This window comes from Mustela nivalis, assembly GCF_964662115.1.
Source record: "Mustela nivalis genome assembly, chromosome: 13".
Taxonomy (NCBI): domain Eukaryota; kingdom Metazoa; phylum Chordata; class Mammalia; order Carnivora; family Mustelidae; genus Mustela; species Mustela nivalis.
The window spans coordinates 85,221,977-85,234,464 of record NC_139032.1 but is presented as its reverse complement, the minus strand read 5'-3'; the positions used below and the strand labels follow the sequence as shown (position 1 = coordinate 85,234,464).

General features: G+C 47.2%; 1 protein-coding gene across 23 annotated transcripts in view; it reads right to left on the bottom strand.

Annotated features, from left to right (window-relative positions):
- RALGPS1 (Ral GEF with PH domain and SH3 binding motif 1) overlaps positions 1 to 11,099 on the bottom strand; it is a 273,716-nt gene extending 262,617 nt beyond the window's left edge. For 5 of the 23 annotated variants that reach the window (XM_082695654.1, XM_082695658.1, XM_082695660.1 and 2 more), the window contains exon 1: positions 9,677 to 11,097. The gene's annotated coding sequence lies outside the window, so the exon portion shown is untranslated. Of the gene's footprint in view, positions 1 to 9,154; positions 9,208 to 9,609; positions 9,630 to 9,676 lie in introns of those variants that run through there. The other 18 variants (XM_082695657.1, XM_082695646.1, XM_082695665.1 and 15 more) reach the window with 9 other exon arrangements.
- Positions 11,100 to 12,488: the final 1,389 nt, after the last annotated feature.

Genomic DNA, 12,488 nt, shown 5'->3' with positions numbered 1-12,488 from the left:
AAACTCCCTAAGATCAATACACATATTGCCAACAGACCAGAAAGGCACTGCCTTTTCTCAGCCAGCCAGCACCACTGGATCCCAGAGCTATAAACTAAGTCAGGCCTCAGTCCCTCTTCCCACACACTCACACTGTTGATTCAACAAAGGACTTTGACACAGAGGTTTTCATCAGAGATAAATGCTTCTATATGGTCATGGTCTATGTGCAAAGTTATATGACCAGCAGGCAGTTGTTTAAAAAGAAAGTGCAAGGTGCACATGGATGGGCTAAAGTCCACAGGTTTTCTGGGTGGGGAATCAGGACACCTGAGTATGAAGCCCTGGCAAAGTCCCCACCCTCAGCTGCAAGGTGGGAAGAGTGGCCTCAACGCCCTCTAACTTTCAGGTCTGACAAGACACTACATCTAACAAGTGCAAAGGCCACAGCAGCGCTCATTGCGAAAGAGCCCTGTAGCAGGGACAGCAGAGATCAAGAAATAAGCTAACTGCGGCCAGCCGGCCAGCCACATCTTTTGAAAGAACGAAAGAATGCTATAGATCAGTCATCAAGTAACTTCCAATCTTATCAAAAAGCTTCCCAACAAGAACAAATTCTAATCTTAGTTGTCACCCAATCAGCACATGGTCAGTAATTACTTTAAGTAATTAAGTACTTCAGCCACCTACAAGTAAGAGATCAGGGTTTCCTCCTCTCTAGAATGGAAACCACACCTTAAACCCATCATTTCAAACTGAACTCCTTAAGTTCAGTTATCAGGAAATTAAAATAACTAAAACCAACACAAACTATGTCGAGTACCTCTTCCAAAGAATCCCTATCCTTATTTCCTTATATCCTCTATGGCTCGTCCACTGTCAGAAACCCCACCCTGAAGCAGACTCTAGGGGGCCTCTGCCTCTCCCATGGCTACATTGTGGGCATCTGTTTACTCTCCCTGAGCTTCCATCTTCTCTACACTTCAGAGACTGCCCTGCGAGAATCAATATGAGGCAGAAAAAAACAGGTGTCAAGAGACTTTGTTAAGTGTCGAGATATTTTATAATGAAGGGACCTCAGATGCAACAACCTTCCCATTTTCTAGACTCAAATCAGTTACTGGACACTCACCATTTACTTTCCTCTGTTCATTCAACAGACATTTATGGGGGACCCACTACATTCCAAGTGCTATTCCAGGCACTAAGGCCCCGATGGTGAGCAAAGGAGCCCCAGCCCACTATCTGACAGGACTGTATTACATTGCACCACAGGAGACACACATCAGCGAGCATATCCTCTTAGACCCTGCAGGCCATGTGGGTGATCTGGTCTTTTTTCTAAGAGAAATCAGAAGCCACTGAAGGGTTTTAAGCAGAAGGAATGACATGCTCAGAGCATTCTGGCTGCCTTGTACTAGCCCTGGGTTAGGCCTGGGAGATGGCAAGAACAAATATAGGCTCTTCCTCTAAAAAATTGAGGGGGGAGGGGGAGGGTCACCAGGAAGCCATCATTTGTCACACAGTGTTATTATAATGCTACAGCAGGGTGCCATGGGAGCCTGTGGGGGCACAATCTACAAATGCTAGTGGACCGAAAGTGCCTACAGGAAAGACAAAACACAGTCACAGAAGGGACACAAAATAAAAAATATCTCAGAAGAGTGAAAGTCACTAATTCCACATAACAAACTTTAGTGCCACAAAAAGAGACAGCATATTCTCCTGAATTTATTAACTTGTTTTCCGTAAATATTTCATTACTCAGAAATGTATCAAAAGCACAGATTTCTCTTGACCTAGTTACCAAGCTTATACAAGAGTGAGTGAGAATCACTGCATTCAACAAACATGAATTTAATTACACTCATTAATCTTCCTTTCATCTCTAATAAGATGATTTTCAAACAAAACTCTGACTGAGGCCAAACATACAAATTTCTTCTGATTACTCAAGTAATTGTCTTAACCTTCAAATAAAATCTTATAATAGAAATATTTAAATCCTAAGGAGGAAAAGTATAATGTTGTATTAGTTCACATTAAAGACCCTCTATTTACATGGAATCACAGAACAGGGAACAGAAAGAACTTGGGAATGCAGCCTTCATTTCCCAGACCAGCCCAAGTCAGGGCCCACCCTCAGGGTTACTCCATCCTCTCCCTCACCAATAGGCAGCTGCTTCTGTGGGAGTCAAGGCTTGCATCTGTAGTCCCAACAAAGGCTGAGTTCTAAATAATCCAATCAAGAAACGGGTAGAGAACATGAACAGACATTTCTGCAAAGAAGATAACCAGATGGCCAATAGACACATGAAAAAGTGCTCCACATCACTCGGCATCATGGAAACACAAGTCAAAACCGCAATGTGATACCACCTCACACCAGTCAGAATGGCTAAAATTAACAAGTCAGGAAATGACAGATGCTGGAGAGGATGTGGAGAAAGGGGAACGAACCCTCCTACACTGTGGGTGGGAATGCAAGCTGGTGCAACCACTCCGGAAAACAGCATGGAGGTTCCTCAAATAGAGCTACCCTACGACCCAGCAATCACACTACTGGGTATTTACCTTAAAGATACAAATGTAGTGATCTGAAGGGGCACGTGCACCCAAATGTTTATAGCAGCAATGTCCACAATAGCCAAACTATGGAAAGAACCTAGATGTCCATCAACAGATGAATGGATAAAGAAGATGTGATTATATATATATATATATATATATATATATATACACACAATGGAATACTATGCAGCCATCAAAAGAAATGAAATCTTGCCATCTGCAATGATGTGGATGGAACTAGAGGGTATTATGCTTAGAGAAGTAAGTCAATCAGAGAAAGACAATGACCATATGATCTCCCTGATATGAGAAAGATGAGAGGCAACATGGGGGGTTTGGGGGATAAGAAAAAAAATAAATGAAACAAGATGGAATCGGGAGGGAGAAAAACCATAAGAAACTCTTAATCTCACAAAATAAACTAAGGGTTGTGGGTGGGGAGTGGTTATGGACACTGGGGAAAGTGTGTGCTATGGTGAGTGCTGTGAAGTGTGTAAACCTGGCGATTCACAGACCTGTACCCCTGGGGCTAATTATACCTTATATGTTAATAAAAATTTAAAAAAAAAAAAAAAAAAAGGCTGAGTTCTGCCTGCCACCTGGGGGTTCCTACTAGCCACTGCCACCAAGGACATCTGAGTTTTAATATACTCCTTGTGCAATAACTCACATAAACTTTCATGGACAACAGACAGCCCCCCCAAACATCTATAGGCCCTCTAACAATGGCTGAAGAGAACATTATTCCAGCTCACAATTACTGGGTTTTCATGTATAAACCCTATGCTAAGACCTATTCTGCATCAACTCCTTGAAGCCTTTCAGGAATCATGGAGGTAAGTACCATCACACTTCCTGTATCAATAAGGAAACAGAGGAGTGGTCACTTGCCCAAAGGCATGAGAGGTGAGTGGTAGAGTCTGGACCCAGACCTGCACTGGCCTGACTCCAGAGTCTTTAAGCTCTGCGCTATCACTCTGATGTCAGGAGATAAATCTCCTGTAAAGAATATAAAGAACTAAAACTCTGTAGAAATACCGTGGGATGATTTGCCATTCTGGGTCTTCATGGCCTCGGCTCTCCTCCATAAGTGCACATGAAATAAGCCTGGCTTGTGCCTCCTCTTGGGGAAAAGTCGTGGAATTGATCAGTGCAGGCGACCCAAAGAATAAAAGGTGCTCACAATGGTGCAGGGTGGGAAACTACCTTTGAGAAGAGCTCATGTGCAAAAGGAGGAAGAAACACGTGTGGACAAACCCATAGCTTGCAGCCAACAGAGCTTATGAGGGGTGTCCCTAGAACTCCTTTAACATTTTGTGACTTCAGAGCTGGTTTCTCGGGTACCGTGACCATCAGCTTCACCACCCCACTAGCACCATTACCATCACACTAGAACCCCGAGAAAACAGATGGTGAGGTGCTTCTCAGTGCTCCCTAAGAACCGCGGCTAAGAGCCACGAGCAGACTGTAAGCATCAACTCTCCGTCAGGCCCCACGCTAAACATCCCACTGCATCATTTCACTGAATCTTCAGTAAACCAGTACACCAAGATTCACAGAGAGGCAGACACTTGTCCAAGGCCTTGTGTATGGAAGAACCGGAATCTGAGCCCAGGTCTGCCTGGCTCCAGAGCATGAATCTGCTTGGCCATTTCATTCAAGGTCTTCTGTCATAGTCAGTCGCCTTCTGGTCACCTTCCAATTGCATGTGGTTCTTCCCCCAACCATGAGCTCCTCAAAGGCAGGGACAGAACTCCTTCATCTCCATATGCTAAGCATCCAGCAAAGGGTTTAGTGCAAAGCAGAAACTCAGCAAGGCTGGTGAGTGATTACCCACATAAAGGAGGTAAAACCCCCTCTCCTTTTAAGAAAGTGGCCCTAAAAATGCCCCAGGATGCCCCTCACAGAACCCAACCCAACCAACTGCCCACTACCCCTGGTCAAAATCCACAGACCACCTACTCAGCTCCCATGAGCCTGTTCCTCAACAACCCCACTGCAAGGGAAGGATGAGCAGCCATTCTTCTGAGGAAAGGCAAGGCGGGCTTCAGCAAGTGTGAGCAGTTCATTTTTAGAGTCATGCTTTTTTCTGCTTCCCCCTCTTGTCCTGGAGCCTCTGGAGAAATATTTCTTTTCTCTCCCATCTCCCAAGACTTTTTGGACAAGTATCACCAGCCATACCCAAAGCCTATAGCTAGTGTATGGCACAAAACACACCTGTCTCAGAGTCAGCACTCAAATACTTGGAAAGTGAAGGAACAGAGCCCAGAGACTGGGTTTCACCAGAGACCTGACAGCTTATCAGTAAGAACTTGCCAACATTCAGCAGCCGTGATGGAAAGGAGGTCCATCACAATGGCCAAAAAGAACATACCCTGAAGTCTTAGAGGCAAAGGAAGTAGGAGAGTTTCCCTGTGCAGGGAGCAGCCACAGACATAAAGCAATTCGTGCCATAACACAATGCACACTCCGATCAAGGCAGGCACACCATGAAAGTCAAGGGAACACAAACGGGAGTGGTCACTTGTGCCGAAAAGAACAGAGCAGGTTTCACAAAGGAGGGGATATTTGAGGGATATTTGAGCTGGGAAGCCATTCCCAAATCACCCGAGGAGAAGTCATTGCTTCCAGCCTGAGTGACCCCTATACTGCTCACCACCTCAACATCGGGCCCACCATACTGTGCTACAATCAGTGGCTTGTGTGCCTGTCTCCCTGCACAGTATGTGGGCATCTCAAGGGCAAGGACTTTGGGCATTGTCCACGGCTCACCCTCAACTGCCCAGTAAATACCTCCTGACAAAGAATAGAAGAGTTTCCATCCGGTTTTTAACAACACACCAGCTACCCCTTCCTGAGCATCTACTACAAGCTGCTATAGCTTCGAGTACTTGGTATGCATGACCTCATCTCCTCCACACAAAAACCCCAAAAGGCAGACTTTATCAACATCATCCATTTTGCAGATAAGGAAAGTAAAATTCAGAGAGATTAGAGACACTGTCCCAAGTCATGCAACCAGTAAGTAACAGCTGAACTTTGAGTCAAGGGCTGAATGGAAAATCAGTTTTCAATTACTAGTAAACAAATCCCTTTTCCTTTCTCTTTCTGTCATGGGCCTTGCATCCAGATACGTGGATTGCCTGTAATCTATTGTTCAATGGGACCAAAGCCATTTGTTTCCCAGAAAAGAAAAAGGGACGTCCCTTACTACTCTTCTCAACAATGACTGCTCACCAGTACTGAGTAAACATCACGGTGGGGAGCAGTGGGGGGCGTAAGGAAAGAACTGCTTACAACATCAATCAAAAACATTTATTAAGAAGGAACTGTACGTACCAATTGGAACATTTTCCAATGTTGAAACAATTTCCAAAACAGATCAAGTGACTAGACTAAGGAAAAAGAGTATGTACAGACACTATTCTTTGTGTAAGAGAAAGAATATATAACAAACAAGAAAATGGTAATAGTAGTTGCCCCTGGGGAAAAGGACTGGCAGCTTGAGGCAAGAAAGACCCTTTTTACAATTTGCTCCCCTCTGGACTACTTGCCTTTCAAAAGAGAATCCATGTGTGATTTTTTTTTTTTTTTTTTTTTTTTTACTTCTTAAAAAAAAATTAAATTAAAAACACCATTCAAAGACATGACTTTTTGCCAAGCCTCTCTCATATGCTCACATACATATAACAGCAACCATGAAAGTATGTATGCTTATGAACGAAAACTGGATGAACTTAATCTGTGGTAAGATAGGACTGTGAAACAGCTTTTGTCTTCTGTGCTGAGGTTCACCAGTTTCAATAAAATGCTGCAATATGTTTTGGCAAATAAATCAATAGAATTTTGAAGACAGAGATACAACATACATAGAAGCATCAGGGACAATCTGCCATACCTTCTTCCTAAACTCCTTTATCTGTTCCTTCAACAACCATTTAATGAGCACCTACTGTGTACTAGGCAAAGTGCTAGACAGATTTTTTTTTTTTTAAGAGAACTAAACAGGTCATTAATTTCTTCCCTCCTGCCTTTCAGGAAAATATGGACAGCATACTAATGAGAAGAATGTCAGAGCAAGGACCACCCTTCATGTTCGTAGTCTAACACCGTCCTCATTCAACCTAGAAAATGGAGGACTGGGGAAGGGATTTGTTCAAGGTCACATAAGAAGTGAAGGCCTCAGAATTACCAGTCCTGCTCTCCCTACATGCTTCATGCTGTTCAGTGGTGTTGAAAGATGAGCATACAGGGAGAGGAGAAATGTACCCTAACACTTAGTGCCTGATAGCAGGTGCTTTCACATAACCTGGGTCATTTATTCTTCATAACCTCTCAAGGAGGGCATGATTATCCTGGCTTCACAAATAAGGAAAAAAACTTCGAGAAGCTGAGAAACTGGTGCATAAGACTTCCAACACAGACCTGTCTGACTTGCAAGCCAGAGCCTTCGCCCTCCTTACTGAATAGGAAAATCAATTTTAAAAGGTAGCCTGGGGAATTTGGGGTGGGGGGGACGGCCTGCCTGGGTGGCTCAGTCAGTTGAGTGTCCAACTCTCGATTTCAGCTGAGGTCATGATCTCAGGGTCCTGAGCTTTAGCCCCACCTCAGGCTCAGCGTGGAGTCTGCTTGAGAATCTCTCTCTCCCTCTGCCCCTCCCTGCCCTCATACTTTCTCTCTCTCAAATAAATAAATAAATCTTTAAAAAATTAAAAAATAAAAAGGTAAACTGGGGCCGGATCACAGAAAGCCTTGGTTTTAATATTTTCCATTAATGAAGTTTCTCTCTCAACCCTGGATGTTGTCACTCTAATAATAACAATCAAAAAGCTGACCCCCTCATTATTCAATGCATGTTCTAACTTCTGTGTGCCACCAAGTTTGGGTTTTCATTTGAACCCACAGATGGTTATCCAGAGGGCAGCAATCTCTGAGAACCGTTTACACAGTTTCTGCTAGGACAGAAAGGGACATCCCACATATTGCTTCTAGACCCTCTGGGTGCCTGCCGTATAAACACATCCCATGATGATTCCATTCCATGATGCCACTGGGTCACCGCCACACCAGCTGAGTGGCAGTGACAGAGGTCAGCCCCATGGTGGTTGGCCTCTAAAAGTTTCATAGCTTCTAAAGTAAAGAAAAATGCAAGCCGGTGGTAGGAGAAGCCTCCTCCTGCCTTGTCTCAGTCCATGCAATGCAGGTAGGAGAAATGACAGTTTGGAGTGGTCAAACTGCCAATCAATAGAGGTACTGTGTGCCAAAAGGTCACACACATGGGTACAGGACATCTTCAGGATAGGAGAGAGCCCTCTCAGCTTGATTTCTTCTTCCTGCCCCTGCAGGAAGCTAGTGAAATTCTCACATTCCCTTCTTTTTCATGTCTTCTTCTGGAATGTGGTAAAATCAGAGTTCCTACTTGGATGGGGAGGGGAAATTCCATAAGGCTCAAGCCTAAGTGTTATGGTCCAGTTCAGAGTCCTCAATGGGGTTGGGATCTAAAGGTCAGCAAACAAATGTTCCTCACTTTCCACCTGCCATTGCTCCCTGCCACAGCTCCCTCAAAGGTCTTGATCCAAGTCAGATCCGAGACTGTCTCTTGGGGACATTCTGCCACAAACCTCATCCCAAACTCAAATAAGAAAATGGTCTGCTAATTAGAAATACCCCAAATCCAACCTCCCCTTTAAAACCTCAGTCCCGGGTGCCTGGGTGGCTCAGTGGGTTAAAGCCTCTGCCTTCGGCTCAGGTCATGATCCCAGGGTCCTGGGATCGAGCCCCATATCAGGCTCTCTATTCTGCAGGGAGCCTGCTTTCTCCTCTCTCTCTGCCTGCCTCTCTGCCTACTTGTGATCTCTGTCAAATAAATAAATAAAAATCTTTAAAAAAAAATAAAACCCTCAGTCCCTGAATCCAGCATCCCCATTGGCAAAGAGGAAGGAGGCTCATAACTTTACCCCAGCACTTGCTGGGTAAGCATTTTTCCATCCTATCCTCACAGGGCCCCTGGGAGGCACACAAGGCAGGTAGCACGATGGTCCATGCTCAGATGTTCGTTTTGCAAAGGAAAACACAAAGCTTGGAGAGTTGAAAGACTCTCTGGGGGTTACACAGAGGCAAAAGCTTCTGAGCCCTCATTTCTGTTCTTCCCCCTCACCAGGCTGCCATGTCAGTCTTTTGGAAACTGCCATTACTAAGATCTGCAGCAGCATCTGGTACCAGGACCCTTCAAGCTTCGCACTAACTACTCTTCCAGCAAGCAACATTTCTCAACCACATTTCTAATCATCCAAAGAATGCCAGCCGCCGACCCCAATCAAGTCATGCCCCCAGCAACAGCAACAGGGAAAGCCCCAGAGACATGAAAAACGACGCGCCCCACTTAAGGCACAGCGAGGCAGAGAAGCCACCAGCCTAATAACCGGGGCGGCAGAGACCCAAGTTAGCCTCAGGAGAGGCACAGGCAGGCCTGGCCGGCCCCTCTGGCCCAGCAGCAACCCTCGAAGCCTCCAGAATCTTCAGAGAGCCCAAAGCTCATGCGCCCACCCCCCAAAACCCCTAGACAACGGAGAGGGCTGCGTTCCCTTCTCCAGGGACCACTCACCCTCCGTCCGATCCACACCTGGGGCACCGCTTCCGGACCTGCAACCACTCGGGGCCCCGCCCCCCGCCCCTGCAGGTCTCCCTGGCCCCGCCCTTTGCACCTGTGGTTTCCTCAGGCCGGGGCTCTCCAGAAGCTCCGGCCTCACCTGGCAGCCCCCTCCCACTGCCAAATCCGTGGTCCCACCTGGCCCCACCCCCACACCTGCAGCCCCCTCTGCCCCGCCCAACTGCCTCCACCAGTCCCGCCCCCCCACACCTGCGGCCTGTCTCCACCTCCACCCCCACACTCGCTGCCCTTCCTACCCACCCCTCACCGGACCAGCCCACCTAAGGCCCCTCGGCCCGGCCCCCCGCGACCCTGAACCCGCCCGACACCACCCCTGCCCCTCTGGCCCCGCCTCCCTCCCCGAGGCCCCTCCCCGGCCCAGCGGTCCCTCCGGGTCCCGCCCCCCGCACCTGCAGCTCCCTGCGGCCCGGCCCTCAGGGCCCCGCCCCGCCCCGCCCCGCGGGCCGCTCCTCTCACCGCCCGCTCTCGCCGCCGCCGCCGCAGTCCCGGCCGGTCACCTTGACGCGGGCCGCAGTGGCTGCCGCCGCCTCCTCATGGCCCTGGGAGCGGCCCAGGCGGCAGCGGCGCCTTCGCTCGGAGGCCGGGGCCGGGCCGAGCCGGGCCGGGGCCGGGCCGGGCGCAGCTGGAGCGCGGGCCGACGCGGGAGCGCAGCCGGTGCCCAGCCGCAGTAGGAACCGTCCGCTCCTGGGCCTGAGCGGCAGGCCGCGCAGCCAATGCGCGTGCGGCGCCGGACCAGTCCACCCAACCAGCTCGTCGCAGAGGCGGAGACACGCAAATCGGCCGGCTGGGCGCGCCAGTGCGCAGCCGCTGCAGCTTCGGTCCTCGCTGGTCCGGGCCTCCTCTCTAGCCTGCGGACGCCCTCTCAGCCTGTAAGGATGCTCCGCGGACCGCACACCCCTCTCAGCGCCCCGCCACGCCCATCTCCTTCCTAGAAATACCAGTGCATCTTATTCCCCGTACATCCAGGCCTCTTGCAATTTCTCCTTGAGAACCCTACCTAGGATTCACCGTTTTGAACAAAAAATGGTTTTGTGAAAGACATCACCTTAATGTTCATTCTTTACAACTCAGAGGCAGGCACAGAACAGAGAACGTCAGAGCCAGAAGACACCTCAGAGAGCCTGGGGTCCTACCCATTTACTTTACAGCTGGGCAAAATCAGGCCCCACGAGGTGAAGGGACTTGCCCAAGGCCACACAAGTGCCAAGCGGGGGAAATGAGTCTGCCTCTAGCCCCCCTGCTCCCACATCCCTTACTCCGCCAGGCACAACGAGGTAGGCAGGGAGGTGAAGTTATTTGCTTCCAGTCGCAGAGTTGGAAAGACAATCTGTGAAACCGTGGAAGTCCAGAAGCACAGTGGGGACCCCCTCCGTCCTCCCTTGCTCTGATTGATTCTTGAGCACGCAGACATGGAGAAGGTCATTTTGGCAATTTTCACATTCATTTGGAATCACCATCAGAGTATGGAAAGACTTGGTTCCTGTTTCCCAAAGCTTATGGAGGAAAAAGGAGAAACAATCAAAAAGAAAGAAAAGTCAGTGGAAATTAAATCATTTCTAAGTCTTCAAGGGTCTCTGAGGGAAATTTCTGCCATTTTGCACGAAGAAAATGATAATCATCAAAGAAGATACTTTATTTTACTTCAGGAGAGCAAAAAGACAGTGCGCAGTGCAATGGTTCTGCTCAAAGCCTCTAAATTCAGAAAGGCATAGGGTTGTGGTTGAATGCAAAAGCTGGGGGCCCCTGGGTGGCTCAGTCATTAAGCGGTTGACTTTGGCTCAGGTCCTGATCCCAGGGTCCTGGGATTGAGCCCCTGCATCAGGCTCTCTGCTCAGCGGGAAGTCCGCTTCTCCCTCTCCCACTCCCCCACCCCATTGTGTTCCCTCTCTTGCTTTGTCTCTCTCTGTCAAATAAATAAAATAAAATATTTTTTTTAATAAATTAAAAAAAAAAAAAGAAAAGAAACCTGGAGAGACAGACTTACCTGAGTCCAAACTGGTTCTGCCACCAGCTAGCTGTGTGCAGGCAAGCAAGTTACTTAATGTCTCTGTGACTCAGTTTCTTTGTTGAAAACTGAGTATGGTGAAAATCAGAAAAGCCATTAGGAGGATTAAATGAGATGCTATGTGGAAGAACACCTGGTACCTAAGAGGAGCTCAGTAAACATTAGTTATTTTTCTTTCTACCTCTGTGGTACAGAGCAAGCACAGAAGGCATTTAGGACAGTGTTTGCAATATACACTTTCTAAATGGCATTTATTATTTTTATTATGCTTGCTCATAGATTCTAAGTTTTCTTCAGTGAACATAATCTTTGCAATACACCAAAAAGTTATTGTAAACCCAATTGTGAAATGAGAAGAAGATCTGAAGAGATAGTTCCCCAAGAAGATATACAAATGGCTAATGCGCATGTGGAAAAGTTCCACACTATCATCTGCCATCAGGGAAATGCAAATCAAAACTCCAATGAGGGGCGCCTGGGTGGCTCAGTTGGTTAAGCAACGGCCTTCGGCTCCGGTCGTGGTCCCAGAGTCCCAGGATTGAGTCCCACATGCAACTCCCGGCTCCATGGGGCGTCTGCTTCTCCCTCTGACCTTCTCCCCTCTCATGCTCTCTCTCACTGTCTCTCTCTCAAATAAATAAAATTAAAATCTTTTTAAAAATTCCAATGAGATACCACTTCAAACCCATTAGGATGGCTAAAACAAATAAGATGGACAATAATAAAGGCTGGTGAGGAGTGGAGAAATTGGAACTCTCATACCCTGCTCGTAAGAATGCAAAATGGTGCAGCCACTTTGGAAAACAGCCTGGCCGTAGCTTAAAGGGTTAAACTTGGAGTTACCATATGACCCAGCAATTCCACTCTCAGATATATACCCAAAAGAAAACATACATCCATACTCTTGTCCATAAATATTCATAACAGCATTATTTATAATATCTAAGAAGTGGAAATAACATAATGTCCATCAACAGATGAATGGATAACTAAAATGGGGCATATCCATATAAGGGAATATAAAAAGAAATGAAGTTATGATACATGCTACAACAAGGATGAACCATGACAATATGCTGAATGAAAAAAGTCAGATCACATCTGATTCCACTTATGTGAAATGTCCAGAGCAGGCAAATCTATAGAGACAGAGAGTAGATTAGTGGTTTCTAAGGCTGGGGGGAAGGAAGAATTGGGGGTAATGCCTAATGGCTAAGGCACAGGAGCTTCTTTTTAAGATGACGAAGATGTTCTAAAATCGAT